The 21,942-nt window shown below is 33.1% G+C and overlaps 1 protein-coding gene across 1 annotated transcript in view; it reads right to left on the bottom strand.

The window, feature by feature from the left end:
• The window catches only part of LOC147079484 (discoidin domain-containing receptor 2-like), a 782,269-nt gene that overhangs the window by 290,855 nt on the left and 469,472 nt on the right, over positions 1–21,942 (bottom strand). Inside the window, exon 5 of the mRNA XM_085941474.1 lies at positions 8,710–8,757. The gene's annotated coding sequence lies outside the window, so the exon portion shown is untranslated. The remainder of the gene's footprint in view (positions 1–8,709; positions 8,758–21,942) is intronic.

Below are 21,942 nucleotides of genomic sequence, written 5' to 3'. Positions count from 1 at the left end.
TATTTCACCGCAAACAAATTTAGATTAATAAACTATTTTTTCTATTCAACGAATAATTAAGATTTAATAATGAAACATTTTTTTTATTGAACATACATAATTTTGAAAACACTTCTGATAAAATATATGCCAAACCAATAGAAAAAATGTTTTTTTTTTTAAATACGACACCCAATAGGAATCGAACGTGCGTCTCTCGGGATTCGCGCCCACGTGCATCGACGACAATGCTATAGGCATTTTATCTAATTGCGAAAAATTCTAACTAATGGATTTTACAATATTTTAGATTATGTTTGAATAAATGACACATACTATTTATGTTTCATATAATTATAAACATCCATAAATGGTCTACTAATATTTCAACTAAAGATTCGGTACAGTTCGGTTATGAGGAATACAACGGAAAACACATTTTGAAAATAGCTGATATACTGGATTATTTGTTAACCTAACCTAACCTAACCTAACCTAAACTAACCCAAACTAACAGATAATTCAGTATATCGGGTATTTTCAAAATGTGTTTTCCGCTGTATTCCTCATAACCGAACTGTATCAAAGATTCTAATAGTATATTAAGTCAAAAATGAACATGAAACTACATGTTGCAAAATAAATCCAAAGAACAAATTTTCCTGACTAAGATGGACTTAACCAATTTTATTGGTGGGAAGAATGTTGGAGGGTTTTGAAGTGATTGGAAGGCATAGAGCAAACAATCAGTATCTCGGATTAGTAGGCGATAGTGGATGATAAGTATAAGATATGTGGAAGGCATCTAGAGTTGGTGAAATCCCACTCGGGTTATTGCGCCACCAGTAAGCATGATGATGATATTTTTCTCATTACATATACTACTTAATGTAAGACACTGGCCTTACCTCTGTTCCGAATAAACTCATTGTCATACATGTAGTTTCTTTTTTATGTTAATAGATTCTCTATGGGTCTACCAAAAATAAACCAAAATTGCATATAAGTATCATCACCCTAGTTCTATGATTTTTATAATAACCGAGAGGAATTAATTCAAAAAGGCATAAGAAATGAGATAGGTAATAGGTTGTTAATAGAATAAAAAGTACAAGTAAATTAACTAAAGAAAAAAACAAAGCAAAAAATAATTTTATGAAAAATAAAAAAACAACATTAGGTAATTCAAAAGAAAATAAATATTTCAAAATGTTTGTAATATAACCAAGTTTAATCGTATGTTCTTTTTTAACCTTCGATATATTTAATAATTCTATTCATTTATGTTAGGTTTTGACAGTAATTAATACTACTGATTTTATTGGGTATTGAAATTTTAGTCTAAAATTAATGTAATAAACGAAAAGTTTGTGAAGCGCTCGTATCCGATCACGCCCCAGAGACGAAATGTCCTAACGAACCAAACAAATCAACTTTATGTTCCAAACGAGACATTCGGCTTTTTTATAAATATACTAAAATACCTCAAATGGGATCAATTAAAATAAAATCATTTTCTCCATTTGAGATTGTCGGATCGATAAAAGAGTGAACGCTTTTTAGTAAGATGTTATCACGGTTATAAAAAATCTATTTAACGTTATAAAAAAACTACTTTTTTGGAATATACATGCACGGACATATTTTATCTAATGAGGCAGATGTATATTCTTCATTAAAATATAAAAGCTACCGATATATGTATAAAACTAGTATTACGTAAATTTATTGATAGGCATTGATCTTATCAAAGTCGATACATATGTGTCTTTCTTGAATTTATGATCAATAAACTACCAAAGTGAGTCAGTATAGTGTAATATTAATCAAATCATTAACCAGGATCGATACTTGCCGAACTTGGTAAGTTTGCCGATCTAGGGGGAATTCAGAGTGGCCATGTGGTCGTAAAGTTTCTTTTATCACTGTCTACAACTGCATAAGATGTCCGATGTATTGCTAATTAACGATATTTTCGACTTATATCACACCACCAACTTCTATCTGCTTCCTTATCCATTGGTTTATTTGCGGACTTTACATGTTACACCCATAATGCACCTTTGCATACCACGTTGTATTGTTTGTAGTATTTGGGTTTACCTTACATTCATTTTCATGGTTCACATTCAAACATAAGTATTGGTGGCACACATTTTTTTTATTTAGGTCAGTCAATAGGATCAATCACAGAGAATAAGTGATAAGTATAATATAGAATAAAATAATATGTGATGGTCCCAATAACAGGCGGACACAAAAAGCATAATAAATCAAATTAAATTAGATCAAATAATAGGTTACAGCTGTAAAGAATATAATTGGAAAGTAAAATTTTTATTAAAAAAAGAAAACGCATTACATAGTAGTAATCATAAGAAAAATAGAAAAAAAACATAAAAAAGTATGTAGGTATATAATAAAAAGACAGGCAATAATATGAGAAAAGAAAAAAAAAGAAAAAAGTCTTCCAGATACGATTAGTCGTAGATTTTGGAGCAAATTAATATTAAAGAGGCAAGAGAACAAAGCAGATCCACTCGATCAGTGTGAGGATTCAAGGTTCTGCGGAATCGAGACACCGGATAATTATAACCTAGGTTTTATATGTGTGAATGTATGTATATAAGTGAGAAAATGTAAGGACAAATATTGACTCCGGGTACATTCAATTTAAAGTTAGACAGTAATTGTGGGGAATCTAAATGGTTATTGATTAAACATACATAATTTTGAAAACAATTCTGAGAAATATATAATATTATATCCAATAGAAAAAATCTTTTTGAAAAAAGTACCTATGACACCCCGCACGAATCGAACCTGCATCTCTCGGGTATCGCGCCCACGCGCATTGACCACAATGCTAAAGGAGTCATACCTAATTGCGACAAATTTAACTAATGGCATTTAATACTCACTGAAGCGCTTTCTAAATTGAGCTACTTATTGGCGGTCGGCTTTTGTATTTTAATTCAAAGTAGGTGATTAATTTGAAGATAAAAATAAGATCAGAAATAGTACGCCATGTTTCTAAAATTTGAATTTTCAAATGTTGATGGTCGAGAATTTGAGATTGGTTTATCGAGTTTTTATTTAAGTTACGCAAACAAATTTTTGGCAAACAAAAAAAAAGCCAAAGTCGAGAAAGAAGTATCATTTTTTCTTATTATTTATCAACATCCCAATCAGAAACTATTGGCGAGTGTGCATAGTGCCCGAAGATGTTGAATGGAGAAACCTGACGCGCAAAAAAAATCAAATGGAAAAGTACAAAACTTAAATCAATTTGGACGAATATAATGTAAAGCTAACGGTTACGAATTAAAATATCTCATCCAGTATTCTGTCGTACATGTAGAATAACAATATAAAAAAGTTTAAATAAATTTTGAAATACCGCTCATTATATTACGGTGGCTGTATGATTTGTTTTCACAATGTGATTGCGCGTGTTTAATTAAATTTGATGAAATCCTAAGGTTGTTTGGAGAGGTTCGGACGCGTTCCGCAACGTTCAGTAGGAAAAATTAAAATTCCAAAAGTGTACACTCTCTGAGATTTTACGGAACAATCTGCATATTGATAAAGCATCGCAGTTGGAAGGGAATTAAGAGGCGAGAGAGAATGTTCTAGAATTATTAGTGCTTCACTCAAACTAGGGGTCACTGGGCTACCTATATTATAGTACATCTTTATAGAACATATATTTTTATTTAACAAAATAATTAACACACGAATTTAACCTTCTTTTATTGAACATACATAATTTGAAAACACTTCCAATACGTCATATAAAACCATTAGAAAACATATTTTTTTAATAACAAGTCCAATTTGGAGTGATTCTCACACCGGTTAGTTAGTAATTATGGTAATCAAATACTTTTATTTTAAATACAAAAGCCGATTGCCAATGAGTAACGCAATTAAGAAAAAGAGCGGATTCATTAGTTAACTTCGTCGCAATTAGGTGGGACACGTATAGCTTAGTGGTCAGGCACATGCACATGAAAAGTATAAAACTTAAATAAATTAGAATATTATTAACAATAATTGTGTCGCTACATTTCAAAATCAGCCAAGTCCACCTTTAGGTATTTTTGATTTTTTTGTGAATTGCTGAAGAACTGCTGATTTCTAATATTTTTGCTTTATCAAAATGTGGAATTTATTAATTTTAAATATTCTATACTCGAAATAATATAAACTTTCACCCTTGTGACTGTGTATTTGAGAAAACGAAAAGCTGTTTTTCTCCTATTCATCTATTATGGACTTGGCTGATTTTGAAATCTAGCGACAATTATTATATAATTTCCGCATTGAAAAGGATTTCTTATTGTTTAATATTATGTTGTGTTAGGTCAGTGTCAAATTAGGTTAGATTAGGTTAGGTTAGTAACTAATTGTAAATAATACTTTGAATATTCTTTAACAGTTTGAACGCTATCTAAACATCAAAATGTCTGAATGAACCTTGTAGCTATTCAAAATAGTCTTTTGATTTGCATTAATCTTATTTTCGCTTTTCTCTTTTCAATAATTACTGGCTAATTCAGGCTAATTGTCAGATCATTTCTAAAAGATAATATATATGTAGACAACAATCAGAGCATTACCTAAGTAACAAAAACAAGCAAACCACCAAATTTATCTCCAGTGAACACGTGTCTTAATAGGAATAAACTATTGCGTTATATTCGAAAGAATAATTCACAAGATTTGAGAATGTAACAATCTTTCAAGAGGAATCATATTGGCTAGAATATGCCGTCATATTTTGTCAGATTTTTTAAAATATGTATATTTACGGTGTTTCCTAATAATGTTTTTTTCACAGGAATACTTCTTCACGATTATTTGTTTAATCAATTGGCACTAATCGTAAATCCAAATAAGCACATCGATTGAAAAAACAACGAAATTGAAATATTCGGAAAATTGTGGAGTCATGGAATAATATAAAGTTGTAGAAATACAACTCTAGAAACGAAAGAAAAATCTTTAAATTATTCCGTCCCAATACTACTTCACCCCTGCCGAGATGCCTACTAATAAATTTCGTATGGATTGAATTTTAAAATTTCTCGTTCTCCTCTTGGAAATATGAAACAATTTGTACGACTGGATAAAGCTAATAATATACAGATGTAGTCATCATTTCAGGGATAAATATTTACTTATTTGTTATAATAAATATTCTGTATTATAAACATCCAATATAAATATTTAAGAACAAGAAAATTGTGACCAGTTTCAGGAAATAAAACTAGGTTAAGTTGAGATCACAATGAGTGCCTTTTTCAAAATGACACACAATACCTTAAGACGATACATCAGTGAAACGGCAAATAATTTTCAACTATATGCGCGATGAAATTTTGGACTCGCTGGCATTCGGAGAGAGAACGTCGAGCTGGGAACACGGTAATTTGTTTCGTGATGGCGACGGGGATATTAATTCTTAAATCTTGTAAAGATGACTAAAAACGTTACCCATTTACTTGAAAAAGAAAACATGTCAATGAATATATTATTATTGTTACTAATAGAACAATAAACAGAACATTAAACGCATGTTGGATATATATGACAAATTATATTTCGTTCGGCATACGTCATTTGCACCCGCGACCCGCAATCCACGCATCGCCTAGCCACAATCTTTTTAGACCGTGCCTCAACTGAGGTATAGCCTTAACTAAGGTCTGAGAGTGTGAATGATTCATTGTTATGTTCTGTCAATTCTTTTCTGTAGTATGGATGTATGGACGCTAAACAAATGGTTTACAAGATGCGCTATATAGATGCATCCTCAAAATTTCTTGGACTGACCCGATGACAAATGTTGACGTTCTCAATCGAATGGGAAAAGACCGAGAAGTTCTGCGTAGTATCAAAACCAGAAAACTACAGTACCTCGGTCACTGTATGAGGGGATAAAAGTATACGATACCCCACCCAAATTGTGATCCAAGAAAAAATCAACGGTAAGTGTATCAGATTACGATGCTGTATTTTGTGGCTTAAGAACCTCTGTGATTGGTAAGAGTGCGGTTCCAGCGAAATATTCTGGGTAGCAGATGATAAGGCAAAGATCGCCATGATAGTGGCCGACCTCTGCTAGGGAATTTTACGATAAGAAAATCAATCAGATGTTGGTATTGGCTACATCAAAGAAACGTTTCTACTTCCATCTCAAAAATTCGGTCTCCGGGATTAGAATTCTACGGGTGATTAGAGTCAAAATATTCGAATCATATTTTATTGATCTTATAAAAGTTTAACATAAATTCATTGTTCTAATAAGAAAAACACCCTCCATCGCCTTAACCTCAGACGATGTGTACCTTTATATACAGTCCAATTAATGTAGTATATTCGGTATTCATTTGGTACCCCATGGGGTATTACAAAGGAGCCTCTTTTGTGGTTGGGTTCCTTCCAGTATTGATACATGTACAGCCCCGTGACCCGGAAAACTATACGAGGACATTTTTATGAATACATTTTGGCCGAAAACATTGAGCCCGAATTAAATATTCTTCTATTAGCATTTCACCGTATTGTAATTTTATGCGATATAACCTATACTAATGTTACAATTAAATGGAATTAAACTATTTGCATTAATTATCTGATATTAATGATATGTAGATATACCTACTAATTAAGAGTGCGATGAGTGTGTAAAAATATTTAAAAGAAGAAAATACTTATTTAATACAAAATAAATAAGAAAACAAAGGAACTTGTTCATAAAAACACACTATAATAGTACCCATACACTATTTTCATTGTGAATATTGATCCAAAGCATAGTTCCAATAGATTGGCTAACGTCCATTAATTGAAAAAATAAGTTTTTCAAGACATGCTCCATCTAAGAGCGAAATTCACTTTTTCGATATTTATATTTCAGTGTGGAAATTGAAAATCCCTGTAAGTATTATAGGTGAACACTGAACAGTATTCCTTGAACTAGGGTGAAAAGAAAAGTGTACTCGACGCTTATAGAAGTACCAATTTATACTGAGTGTCAAAGGGATGTCAATAGAATCTATAGCCTGTCCGGGTACAAAGTAGAGATATTACATTGAATATTATCTAGTAGGTATCAAAAACTTACGAAAGCACATACAGATATTTAAGTAAAACCTACGTAAGCTTTTAAGAAAATAATAAGCTTATGACTTATTTTTTAAATACTTAGTGATTTATATTTTACACACAATATTTATTAGGAACGTTATACTTTTCATATTTTAATACATAGATATATCAATAAATACAAAAAAATACAATGGAAACTTTGCTGGTTGCAATAACTGTTCATTATTATATTTTAAATTTTTGTCATCAATATGTAACTGTTTGTTTCCTTAATAAATAAAATAAAAATAAATCATATAAAAGGCATGTCTGATGGAAAAAATGTAAGTACGATAAGGCGCCTCACCGAGGTGTTTGCAGTAATATTATGCTCCGATATTAGAAGTAAAAATTAAGTAAATGTACTTTTTTATAGATTTTATTTTATATCAAGGCGGGTTTCGCATAATATGAAGACATTATCAACTAATTAAACCTAGACCCGAGGGATACTAAAACGTGTTTTTAACGGAAGAAAAGAACGTAATTCTACTAATATTTTCTTTCATAATTTTCATTTTTTACAGTAGCTTTAAAATCAATTGAAACTATCTCGTGAGGAGGTCTCATAACAATTTGTTTTATAACATATTTACATAACCTATCAGGGTAATTCGCGCTCCTGTGATCTACAAACTAAGCCATGTGCATCGTATCTAATTGCGACGAAATTAACTAGTGGTTTTTACAATTCTCTCTGAAGCACTTTGAATGTTACGTAAATTTTTGGCAGTCGGTTTTTGTATTTTAAATCAAAGTATTAATTACCTTAATTATAAAGTACTTGCTCTTGCTAATAATGTTCCATTCATAAATATAGTGAACTGTTTGTTCAATAAAAAACAGTTTATAACAAATAAAAAATTTATATATTTTGTCACGTCATTCTTACACAGGGAAAAGTATTATTATTCTCGCTTCTTTTCGAACGTCTTCAATAACAATTGATCCGAAAAAGGTACTCAAGTTGTATTACCTCCCTAGATGCTGGCAGCCAGATAGACGCTGTTATTACGCTTCAAAGGACGTCATTGACGGAAGGATAAATATTTATTTATTACTCGGCCCTTACTCCTCGAGAAGGAGAATATGGTAATTTATTATTTCAGCCATTTTCTTTAAGGCACAGATTTCAGTCTGTTTAAATTAAAAACAATTTATCTAAGATTTTCATTATATAAAAAACAATATTTTCAAATAACGTCTTCTTTCTTTGAAAAAATGACACAAAGTAATTAGGTAAGTATTGTAAAAGTCATGAAAAACATGGCCAAAAGAATAATCGTCTATCAGATGAACTGACGCGGCTATTTAACAATTTTATATACTGTACATAATTCGCATGTGTCAGTATTTATAAACACAAATATTTGTGTTATATGTTATATAGGTATTTTACTTTGTATCCAACAAACAAAACTTCTTATTGAAACACCTATATATTTAAGTAAACTAAGTAATTAAAATGATACAATAATGAACAATACTTACAACTTTGATTTATCTCCTATTAAAAAATATGACATTTGTGTTTTTTAATTCGTGAATATACTTTATATTAAATTTAATACTTACGATTTCTTTAAATCGTCTGCTCCGTTTATGGGATAGAGCAACCAGAGTCTGAAAAAAAACAGAAGAATAATTAAAGCCATATTTTGATTTCAGTTATTGTGTATTATATCGATGACTAAGTAAGAGCGCGAAATGTTTTGTTTTGTATATTTTGAGAAAATTAAATTTCAATAATTTAAATCGAATTCAAAATATACATATTATACTATTATTTGAATAACACATTAATAGTTTCCCAAACACCATATTATTTAAAAGGTAAGTAGTCCAGTGCGTCAGATTCTTGTTGGGGTTTCAATATATTTACGTGATTTAATCAAACACTGGATGTTTGTGATTATTTCTCTTTTATTACTAAATATACTATTGTTTCAATAGACTGTTATCATTGGGTCTCATGGCCTATTTTAGTGTTAAAAAGATTATATAATATGTATATGTAATGGTCTATAATATTTTTTATTAATAAAATATCCACACGTATGGTTTATGTGTAATAACAAATCTATTCTTCAGAATAACACATATGGGAACAAGCGTATAATTTTCCTGAGTGAAACAAATTCAAATAGAGTACTATGTATTGATAAATGTAGTGGTTTCAACGATGGATACAGTATTTATGCATACATATATAAACGATATATTTTAATCCAGTATAAGAACTTAATGTGTTGGGTGAATAACTAACAAGAAATCCTCATAAAAATAATTATATTCCTCCACTATGTGAAGGCACATATTATTATGTTCTGCTAAGGAGTGAAAATGCTAATACAAAATACGTCGTGAACGAATAACACATTCTTCCATTGAAGTTGACTATCTCATCGATTTAGCAGGCTCTTGTTCGTGATTAAGAACATTATTAATATCTCTACGATACTTCTGGCCAAGGAGATTTCTCATCTCCACTTAAATGTAATTTACTATTTACTATGTCCGTTTTTTTATTTAGTCGATAAACCATTTATTCCTTTGTGCATTGTGTCCAATATGCATCTTTACGTGCCGTGTTGTATTACTATTAACATTTTTTAAATGCATATGAAGGGGTGGACAAGTTCACGTATCTCGGATCCAGCCTAAATACCCAAAATAAGACAGCAGAGGAGATAAAAATCCGCCTTATCTCCGGGAATAAATGCTGGCATGCCTGCAAGCGACTGGTGGGGTCGAAAATTCTAGGCCGAAGAAGTAAACTTCTAATTTATAAAACAATTATAAGGCCAGTGGTCACTTATGGCTGTGAGAGTTGGTGCTTAACTCAAAACGAGGAAAACAAATTAGCTGTTTTCGAGCGCAAAATACTACGAAAAATCTTTGGACCCACGTTGGAAAATGGGAACTACAGAATAAAAATGAACCACGAGTTGGAAGAGCTGATTGAACAGCAAACAATCATAAGATACGGTAAGTCCCAAAGACTACGATGGGCGGGACATGTGGAGAGAATGCCTGAAGTTAGAGCGCCAAGGATCATGACAAAGTGGCTACCCCAACGGAAGAGACTCAGAGGCCGTCCAAGAAGGAGATGGGCTGACGCCGTAGAAGTGGACTGGCTTCATATAGGAAGACCCGGTAACTGGAGAAGTGTGGCGAGAGACCGGAGTGAGTGGAGAGCGGTTGTGGAGGAGGCCAAATCCCACCCCGGGATGTAGCGCCGTGGAAGAAGAAGAACTTTAGTACGTCATACTGAAATAACACATGACTCGATAATTCAGGAATAGTAGGACATCATTCTTAAATAGGTTTATTCAGATGTCTGACTACACTTTATACCAGTTTTTATCGAATAATTATTATTTATTCGGCAATTATTATATAAGTATTTTTTTGCTGTTCGTTATTATGTCTCTGTAACTTTCGACTTGTTATACCATAACATAGTTACAGTCGAACTTCGTTATTACGAGAAGATGGGACCTACTGAATTTATAAGCGTTATTCATTATATCATAGAATAGGTATTTTTAAATGAGCGGTCACATAACACAAAAAGTCACAATTCAAAAAAAAATACACAATTAGAATTTTTCCCTGAAACAAGCATGGCATTCTTAAGCTACAAAAGAAGTTGTTTATTGTAATGAACGCTGGTAGGTACCTAGTGACTTCACAAACGTTGGATTTTTACATGCAATTTCAACCATATGCGTGTATACTTTTTCAATATTGTCGGCGGAAACACCAATTGGGTAGGTACTTAGACACTTAACTAGTGTCATAAACGTAATCCGATTCCGGCGGCATCCTGTCCGGTCAGATTTTATCGCTTAGGGTCGAAATGTTTTTAAACGATCGACATTTTAGCTCGGTATAACCGATAAGTAGCTCGTTATAAAAGTAAATAACTTTATGGAGAAAATCATACACTAAAATGTCAATTAATGTTTAGTTGTTACATCCGAGATTTCGCTATCGATCTCTCGATCGTAATAACCGAGTGCGACTGTAAGTAGTTATATTATAATAAATGTAATAACATACGATATAATATAGCAGTATCATATCGTCACTGTTCTGGCAGAAGACACTAATTCGAAAAAATTACATATTGAGTTAGTTATACCAAAATGTTCCTTATTTCAAACTTTACCATCTGGAAACCTTCTTAATAAAATAAACAGTCTTTATTTTAAAGTCATCCTTTTTACGATTACTTAATAAACTCACACGATAGACCATTTCAAACATTTTAACAAACTATTATTCTCCAGTTATTGTGTTCTGCCAGAACAGATACGATATTTATTTAATATTACGTTATAATCCGAATGTAAACGAGATAAAGTTATGCAGCTGAATAATAAATATTCCAAAAATAAATTTCCCCACGTATAAATTACAGGATGAAAAAATCACTAGTCCGCAAGGTATGCATTTACACAAATTTAATTGGTGTTACAGCGAGGGAAGCATGCATTTTAGGTCATATTTCGAAAGAATGGAATTCAGACCGGAGCGTTGTTTCGAAAAATTCCCGCCCAGCTTGTGAAGTCTCCACCAAATTGATGTAAGGGCAAAAACTGGCGGAGAATCTCAGATGACAGGAAAATAATGTAACGCGACAGTAGGTAACATCTGCTTGTTGAGAAGTTCAACTATCGTAATTATGCCAATGGAGTTGACGTATTATTATAACATGTATAACACTTTGAAACAATAATATCGCGTAAGGACGTAGTTAAATATTAATAAATAATATTTTATTCTCATACTTATATTAAGTTTGCTTAAGTTGGGTAATAAAATTGTTTATTTTTCAAACATATTTTGACATCTATCGCATTTTCCATACATATTTAATATGCAATTGATGTAAGGGTACTGTTCGGTTATCAGGAATACAGCAGCAAACACATTTTGAAAATAACCGATAAACCGGATTATTTGTTAGGTTAACTTAACCAAAGCTAACCTAACCTAACCTAACCTAACCTAACCTAACCTAACCCAACCGAACCTAACCCAAACTAACCCAAACTAACAAATAATCCAGTATATCGGGTATTTTCAAAATGTGTTTTCCGCTGTATTCCTGATAACCGAACGGTACCGATGTAAGTTTTCTACTATTCCACTCAAATTCCACCTAGTACTCTCAATCGATAGTATTAATTGTCCATATTTATGGTGAGAAAAAATATTTTATATTATAGAATGTGATTTCTATAATACTAATAGGTTGCCCACGTAATATTATATCGTGAATATGTAGACGATTTAAACACAAAAAATTATAATATATTAAGTATGTTAAAATATAAAACTTAAGTACTTATCTATATATATAAAACGGTCGGGTTAGTTACACCATTTATAACTTGAGAACGGCTGGACCGATTTTTATGATCTTTAATTTGTTAGATTTGTCTCCGCCCCGAATAGCAGAATAACTATTAAAATATCGGATAAATCACGGAAAAAATACATTATGAAGACAATTCATTTTCTCATACATTTTGACATTTTGAAAAATGACCTCGCGCATTCGAAAATAAAAGGAAATCACAAAAAAATTAAATCCATATACAACGATACATGACAGAAAGAATAAACAAGAAACAAATGAAAGGCGTTGTGTGCATTATCTATCCTTTGACAGTTGATTCAGTTCAGCCTCAGATAATTCCGAAAGACTTTGTTGTATACTCCGGTGAATTTTGGAGGAAGTTGTCCTGCCTGAATCTTTTTTACTTCTTCGGCAGCGTCCAAAAATAAAGCCAATGATAAAATTACATGATCTCATTGCTGGTATTGCTCATTATTTACCTACCAATCTCAAAATCCATCCTTCGAACTTCATTCGACAATCGATCTACGTGAATAATCGAGCCGATTACCAGCTAGGTGCGCAAATAGCTATTTCGATCGTGATTTTCAAACGGTAAGTTGCCTTCGAAGATGTTCACTTTGTGAGGTTATCAAATTTGTGATTGTGTGTGCATCGATAACTGCTTCATTATGTAATTTTGAATTATGTGATTAATTTTCCAGTGTTTATCATTTGATGATTCGTCAAAATGCTGACAACTATTTGCTGCGATTTCGTCGATTGCTTAAAATCAAGACGGAGCACCTCACTTTCAATCGGTTGAACCAAGCCAAACTGCGATCGGAGGAGTATATTCATTTACGCGATGCAATCAGCACCGTAGGAGATGCAGCTAATGTTGGTCGATTGACTATTCTATCGGCGATGTACATTGGCAGCCCACGTCATATGCATGAATATGCGCAAGATGCAATGACATGTTCGTCATTACGGTCGTCCAGATCTATTCATCACCTTTACATGAAATCCGAAATGAATAGAAATTGTTCAACTGCTACTCCCCGGACAAACATCAAGTGATCGGCACGTGTCTTCAAACAAAAAATCCTGTCGCTGATGAACTACATTGTTAAGCATCGCGTCTTTGGGAAACTCGATGCTGGATGTATTCGATTGAATGACAAAAACGAAGCTTGCCGCATGCACACATTCTTATTTGGTTAGTCGAAAGAATTCGACCAGACCAAAAAGATGACATCATATGTGCCGAGATTCCTGATCCCGAAACCGATCCAGACCTGCATGATGTTGTAATTACTTAAATGATTTATGGACAGTGTGGCGCCATCAACCCCCCGCCCCCCAATCAGCGTGCATGGTCGACGGCAAGTGTTCCAAGCGTTATCCATGAAGTTTAACGGCGGAGACTATCACTGCCAATGATGGTTATCCACTGTATCGGCGTCGATCACCCAATGATAACGGTAGAACTATCACAACGAAAATGAAGTGAAACGATATCGTGGTCGACAACACTTGGATTGTTCCGTATTCGCCACTTTTTTCCAAAACATTCAAGGCGCATTGCAACGTGAAGTTTTGCAATTCAGTGAAATCCATCAAATACATCTGCAAATATGTCAGCAAAGGCAGCGATATTGTAGTTTTTGGCGTTCAAACTCCCAATACCAACAATGAAATCACGCACTATCAAGTTGGTCGATATGTGAGCTGCAATGAAGCAATTTGGCGTATTCTCTCATTCCCCATTCATGAACGTCATCCCACTGCTGTACATTTGGCGGTGCATCTGGAGAATGGTCAACAAGTTTATTTCAACGCATCGAATGTTGCTCAACGTGCTGAAATATCTCCAGCGCCAACATTGACCAGTTTCTTTTCGATTTGCCAAAGCGATCCGTTTGCACGAACGTTGTTCTACTCTAAGATGCCACGTTATTACACTTGGAACGCTTCATCGAAGAAATTTCAACGTCGGAAGCAAGGCGATGCGGTTCCTGATCATCCGGATGTGCATTCTATTGATGCTCTTGGTCGCATTTACACAGTTCATCCGAAGAATGGCGAATGATTCTACTTGCGGTTGTTGCTGGTAAATGTTCGTGGGCCGACATCATTTGAATCACTTCGAACTGTCAATGGTGTAGTGTGCCCAACATTTCGTGGTGCATGTCAAAAGCTCAATTTGCTTGAAAATGATACTCATTGGGACATGACAATCGCTAAAGCATTTGTTTCTGCATCTCCAAGTCAGATACGCACATTATTTGCTATCATTATTTCGACATGCTTCCCATCGAATCCACCTGAACTGTAGAAAAACTACAAGGATGACATATCAGAAGACATTTTACATCAAATTCGTGACATTTCAGGGAATCCTGATCTCGAGGTGAATAAGGAGATACATAACCAGGTTTTCCTTTTGATCGAAGACATGTGTTACCTCATGTGCGGCAGTTTGTTAGTCAAGTTAGGAATGCCAATGCCACATCGTGGAGTGAATTACGCTTTCAATCTAGAATTGGTACGTGAACGTGAAAATGATCGAGATGCATTGAACTAATTAGTTCGAACGAATGTACTAATGTTGAACCCCCAACAGAAGGTAGTGCACGATACGTTAATGAAGGCAATTGATGATGGAAATGGTGGCTTATTTTTCCTCGATACGCCCAGTGGAACTGGGAAGACATTCCTCATGTCATTGATTTTGGCCACTGTTCGTGCGAGATCCGAAATTGCTGTAGCAGTTGCTTCTTCCGGGATAGCGGCCACGTTGCTAAAAGGATGCCGAACGGCTCATTCAGCGTTGAAATTGCCGTTAAACCTTCAAACGACTGAAAAACCGATATGCAATATTGCGAAACATTCACCAATGGCCACAGTTTTGGTAGCAAGTAAAATCATCACCTGCGATGAATTTAGAATGGCGCACAAACGCGCATTGTGAGAGATGTTTTGGAGGCGCAATGATTCTACTATCTGGCGATTTCTGCCAAACACTACCAGTCATTCCAAGATCGACCGCTGCCGATGAAATAAATGCTTGCCTCAAATCATTGACTCTGTGGCGCTATGTGAAGAACCTTCAGCTAACGACAAACATGCGAGTTACATTGCTAAACGATCCGTCTTTCTAAGCAATTTCTGACTATCGGTAACGGCCGTGTTCCTGTCGACGAATCAAACGGATTGATTTCGTTTCCGCTGAATTTTTGCAATTTCGTGTCAACAATTGGTTGAGTGAACGAGCAATTCTTGCGGCAAATAACAAAGATGTGGATCACTTAAACTTCACAATTCAAAATCAAATCGTTGGTCTACTGCATTCCTTCAAATCTATCGACTGTGTAAGTGCTCGGCCGTAGTAATTTGGCGGGCGTGGTGCGGCGGCGTCTTGCGAAACTCAAACGTATAGCCATGTGTATTATGCCCGAAAAAAGACACTGTCTAAGAACATTTTACACACGGTTATACGTTTGAGTTTCGCAAGATGCCGGCGCGTCACCCCCGCGCGACCACTACGTTCTTGCACTAACAAACGAAGACGAAGCAACCAACTAGCCAACTGAATTTTTAAACTCATTGGATCTTCCTGGCTTGCCACCGCACAATTTACAACTGAAGGTTGGCTCGGTAGTCATCATGCTTCGAAATCTGAACCAACCAAAACTATGTACTTAATTCATTTCATTTTGGTTTGATTTTGCACATTTATTGAACTTAATTCATTTTGAATATTCATTTTAACTTAATAAAAAAATGAATTTAATTCAGCTAATAAGTTAACACAAGATTATTGATTCTGAGGCGGTACGAAGTTCGCCGGGTCAGCTAGTATATAATAAAACACAGATGCATCTCGACATAATAAAAATAATGGGAGTCGTTATTAGCAAGTTCAAGTACGTTATTTATAACTAAAATTTGTTAGTTGGCGGTTAGTAGTTACCTTGATTTAAAACACAAAAGTCGATTGTCAAAAATTAACGCAATTGGTTAAAATACTTCAAACTACTACTTAATTTTGTCGTAGTTACATAGAACGCGCGTGGCTCAATTGGTAAAACACATTGGCGCGAATTCACCGGATACAGGCTCGAGTCCCGTCAGGCGTCGTATTTTTTCCCGATTTTTTCAAGTAGGTCATTTATATCGAATGACGTCCTAATTACTGTGTGTTTTCGTCAAATAAAATTCGATCGTGAAATGTGTCAGTACGTAATCATTATTTTCATTTAAAAGCGCATAAAAAATGACTTGTCACTATCAAAAATAGTACAGGCAATAAACAGTGTTTAAAAAATGTATCATCTGTATGTACCGAGTGTCATTTAAGCCGTTTGACACGGCCGAGAGATTAATGGAGTTGGATATTTGCATTGATGACCTATGAAGTGATGTGTGCTCTGCACGGAATTGCGAATTTCGAACACATGAGAGGAATTAATTCAATACAGATTCAAATCGGATTTATCAGATGTTCAGATTAAATATTTGATATGAGGCTTTAATAAATCGGGTTACTAATTAATTATAACGTCAGTTATCGTTACAGAGTTTTATTTCGAAATATTTTCGTAAAGCCTATTGTTATACACACTAATGACAATACAATTTAAATAAATAAAATATTTGCTTTGAAAACCATAACATTAAATAATTAAAAATGTAGATGATGAAATAGAATGATCTCAAATATTATTCTAAATATAACAAAACCTTCTTTTGCTATCGCCCAAATTATATTTCAATTTTGAGTGATGGATGTTACCGACTGTACAACTAACATTACGATTTAACCCATTTTTAACCATAAGTATCAAAGGGGGTGGAATTGATAATCAATAATAAATGTTAAATCAACTATGTTTATACCTAGGGATTGCAATACCGAATGAAAACAACAATACCGGTATTTCCTGTTGCTTATCGCTATTAATACCGGTATTCGTAAAATATATGAAAAAACTGAAGTATCTACCAATAAATAACATGAATACGGTAGATATAGTGATGTGTGCAAATACCTAGTAGTTGAAATATTGATTACTTTCTTCATCGAATGGTATTTCATTAAATTTATATTATTAAGTGTTTACACTTTTACAATTTCTTAACTTTTATCCCGTAAAAAGTAAACCAAACACATTGTTGTTCAACTAAATTATATTATTTCTTCATTATTGTAAGCTAATTTTTAGTTAGTGGATAAACGTTAAAAAAATAGGTCCAGGTAAGTCCATTATAGTTTATAATTATTATTCCACCATTAAATATTCACCACTAAGGCTGAGGTTACTAACGGATTATACAAACGAACGACGTAACCCGACAAAAAAATACAGTACTCTTAAACCGTTCATGTTAGTACATTTTTTTCCATTTTCAATACCGAATATATCGGTATTGTCTGATTTTTAAAATCGGTATTTCGGTATCGAAAAATACTGGAATACCGGTTTTTAAATACCGGTATTACAATCCCTATTTATACCTGAATTTAAACTAATACTTAATTACTTTGGATACTTTAAGTTGTAATACTATTTATCGATGGTTGTTATAAGGTTATGATAATGTGCAGGTACCGCTGGGTTAGTTAGTTAAACTCTACTGTTTTCAGCAATTGAAATTTTAATAATGTATGTAAGTACACAATAGTTAATATTATAAAAGTGTCCCTTTTGTATATTAAGCTCGAGTTGTATTTATATATTATTTGCAAACAAGCAACACAGCGTCGTGCGTAGAAATAATTATTGTCGATGTCAGTCAGTACAGAACATCATTAGTCATCAAAAAGATACACTGTCATAAAAGTAACTCAAACATTTGTCATTTACAAGGTAAAAAACAAAATCTGCGCAGTGGCAGGACATTAGAACGATTAATTTGAACACAGATCCCGGCCCGTTTCGCCTAATTAATGATGCCGTTCGAGCCATAATGTTGGAGTATTAATCACTCATTTTCATAAGTGTTGGCAGGAATCCGGCACATTGTCATGACGAGGAACGAACTCATCTAACAATTCATCTACAGATAATTCCTATTATTCTTTGGTTTAATGAGAGTTTTGTACTATTCCATAGAATGGAACAGATTTGGCGATACTCAGAGTGTGGACAGAAATATTGCTCAGTGCTGCCGAGACACTGTTAAGGTCCCATCCAATTGCAAAAATATTCGTTCCGTAAATTTAGATGTACAGATCAATATCGCTACATATTACATTTTGTAATAGTGACAACAGAGGCATAGAAACGTAGCCTAATTAAAATTATTGGTGATATATTATGATTAAAAGTTTTACTGCAGAAAGAAGTTTCTCGTTATCTTTGCAGTTTCCAGTTGGTAACTGTATCATATTAAGTATATAACTAAAATCATAAGTGGAATTTTTGGATGTATGTAAATTATTTTTACATCCCAATTTTGAAATACATAAGTCATATTCAAAACAAAATAACAAAAGTACTGTTGGTGTCAGTCGCATGTAAGTATCTAATTTAAATTACTATATTATATTATTCGGAATGTATTAAATATTTATTATTATTAAATATGAAATTCCATCATGTTTTATTAAGTATTAGGTTTTTTTTAAATAAACAATATTAATATATTCACGAATAATTGATTAAAAACAATACAAAAACCACTTTAAAATTTCAAATATTCCAAAGTGATTAAATTAATTGGCAATTAGTATACCTACTTTCACTGAAAATTGTAGAGGCATCTTTTTAATAAAATATAAATGACAAGACAAAAAAAATATCATAAGGAACTGAAAAACGCGTTCGGGAAATGTTATTTTAGACTGAATGATAAATAATTTGGATAATTTTTATCTGCTTTGTAACAGAGTTATCAAAATATGTACTTACATTTAATACAACCTATTTTTACCGTTCTAGTACTGAAGAAAATAATCCACTAATAATAGTTGACAAAAAAAAAATATTTTAACAATTTTCCACGACTTATGAGTGTATGAAACTCTGTTACTAGTAGGTACTCGTACCTACCTACTATTACTCAATAGAAAGTAAACAATAATCAAAACTCACTTATATAATAGAAACGATGATAATATATTGTACAAATACACTGGTTTAGCAAAAAGATTTATTTAATCATTTGTCACATTTCAAGGATAAATATTTTGATTATAATTTGTTACCTTTTATTTTTTAATTACATTAGGTGATTGATAGAATTACTAATGCAGCCGTTTAATATGGTATTATAATCGAATTACTCGTTTCATGTGTATACGTAGTTAATTTGAAATACTATCGACTGAAGGTACTTGATGGAATTTGAATTTAAATCCATTAGAATATTAATTCAATCTTGGGGGTGATCTGCGCATTTGAACTGACCTCTATGTTGGCGCCTGATTCAGACACAACTGTAGTCTGTAGATATAAGATTATTAATTAACATTGGTGGTGTATGTATCTACGGCTTTCCAGTCGATTGGAAGTAATACCAGTAATTATATCACGGAATATGTCTTCAATTATCACAATAATTAAAGTGATATCTACTCTGAATTTTCACACTCGTCTGACATATTTTAAGCACATTGGTTTTCATACGTTTGTACTTCAATGCTTTGAGTGAGTGACTCAAAATCATTCTGTGTAAAAAAAAATATGGAAAAATAATCTTCGCCCTGTGTGTATAATATATGCATAATATAGTCTACTTAAATTTATTATTAAATTCCAGGAACTATCCTATTTAAAATGCAATCTTAATTAATACTAGCGGGTCAATTCTGTACTTATCGACCGCTAAAGTGATAAAGTTATAGTATTTATTACATATTTGTATTGAGGTATTATAATTGTTACAATAAGTTAGCCGTCCAAACAGTCAAAACTGTCTATCACGCTCTAAATTTTATCACAGTCAAGAGAGGTGCTGTTAAAATATAGCACTTATTGCAACAATTACAATAAGTTGGTAGTAATTGTTGCAATAAGTGCTAATACTTTGATACGAACCTACCCTAAGTTTGATAATATCTATCACTTTAGCGGTCGATAAGTATAGAATAGACCCACACACAATAGTGATTGGATAATGCACCATAATCCAAATTGAACTAATAAATTATAATATAGAATATCTAAAGACAAAATATACTTAATTTCTAATGCCAAGAAATATGCAACCATAATTTAACAGATTAAGTATATACCTAGTTCCGCAACAAGTGAAATGTACTTTATAAAGAAATATTATAAATTTAAACGACGCATGAGAATTAAATAATTTAATAAAAATGAATCGTACTATCAAATAGGTTAACCGCACGATATATATCATCATGAAACATCATATCCGTTCTGTGACGAGGTAGTTTGAAAACCACGGAGTACGTAGTGATGTCGGTGGGAACATAAGTCATAAATACTTGGCAGCATAGAAATTTTGTAAGCGACATTAGAAATGGACCAGAGTGAAGTTCTTCCGTTCGGTTCAATGGAAAAAATTAAAAATTGCATTCTGGGTCGTGAATTATTAAGAAATTAAGTAAATTGATTTGAATGCTTCATATCTTTTTAAAAAATCCTGAAGAATGCTGAATTAAATCCCAACAAACCATTTAAAAGCAATACTTAAGACGATATATCAGTGAATCGGCAAATAATTTTCAACTATAGGCGCGACGAAATTTTGGACTCGCTGGCATTCGGAGAGAGAACGTCGAGCTGGGAATACGTCCATTTGTTTCGTGATGGCGACGGGGGTATTAATTCTTAAATCGTGTAAAGATGACTAAAAACGTTACCCATTTACTTGAAAAAGAAAACATGTCAATGAATATATTATTATTGTTACTAATAGAACAATAAACAGAACATTAAATGGACGCATGTTGGATTTATAATGACAAATTATATTTCGTTCGGCATGCGTCATTTAAACCCACGACCCGCAATCCGCGCATCGCCTAGCCACAATCTTTTTAGACCATGCCTCAATTGAGGTATAGCCTTAATGAGCTATTGTGCTATTTTGTTCACATTTTGTATACGGATTTCAAATTTCTATTCAATTTTGAGATTCAACAAACAGACTTCGGAATGTTGCTGTTAAACAAAAATTGTCTGTGTTAAAGTTTGCTACCTTTTTTTCGCCTGTGGCGCTGATAAAGATTGTATTTTCAGTAGACGTGCTTTCAGAAGTTAAAAGAGTAATTTTAGGTTCCTCATCCGACCCAGCAAATCTATCGAATGCCTCAAAGTGGGGGTTATGTTGATATCAAGTCTGGGTGGCCAATTGGGTCCGTATGTGGACGGACCCTGGCAAACAGCTCTGCCTGCTGAGAATTCATAAGCATGCGCATGTCACGCTTCGAAATTTTGAGAATCAACGAAATTCGATATTCAAAAAATAATATAAGCGTT

This window comes from Rhyacophila brunnea, unplaced genomic scaffold (genome assembly GCF_057557595.1).
Source record: "Rhyacophila brunnea isolate RB1 unplaced genomic scaffold, BYU_Rbru_1.0 scaffold_1, whole genome shotgun sequence".
Taxonomy (NCBI): Eukaryota; Metazoa; Arthropoda; class Insecta; order Trichoptera; family Rhyacophilidae; genus Rhyacophila; species Rhyacophila brunnea.
The sequence above is the reverse complement of the archived record's forward strand: the minus strand, read 5'-3'. Positions and strand labels throughout refer to the sequence as shown.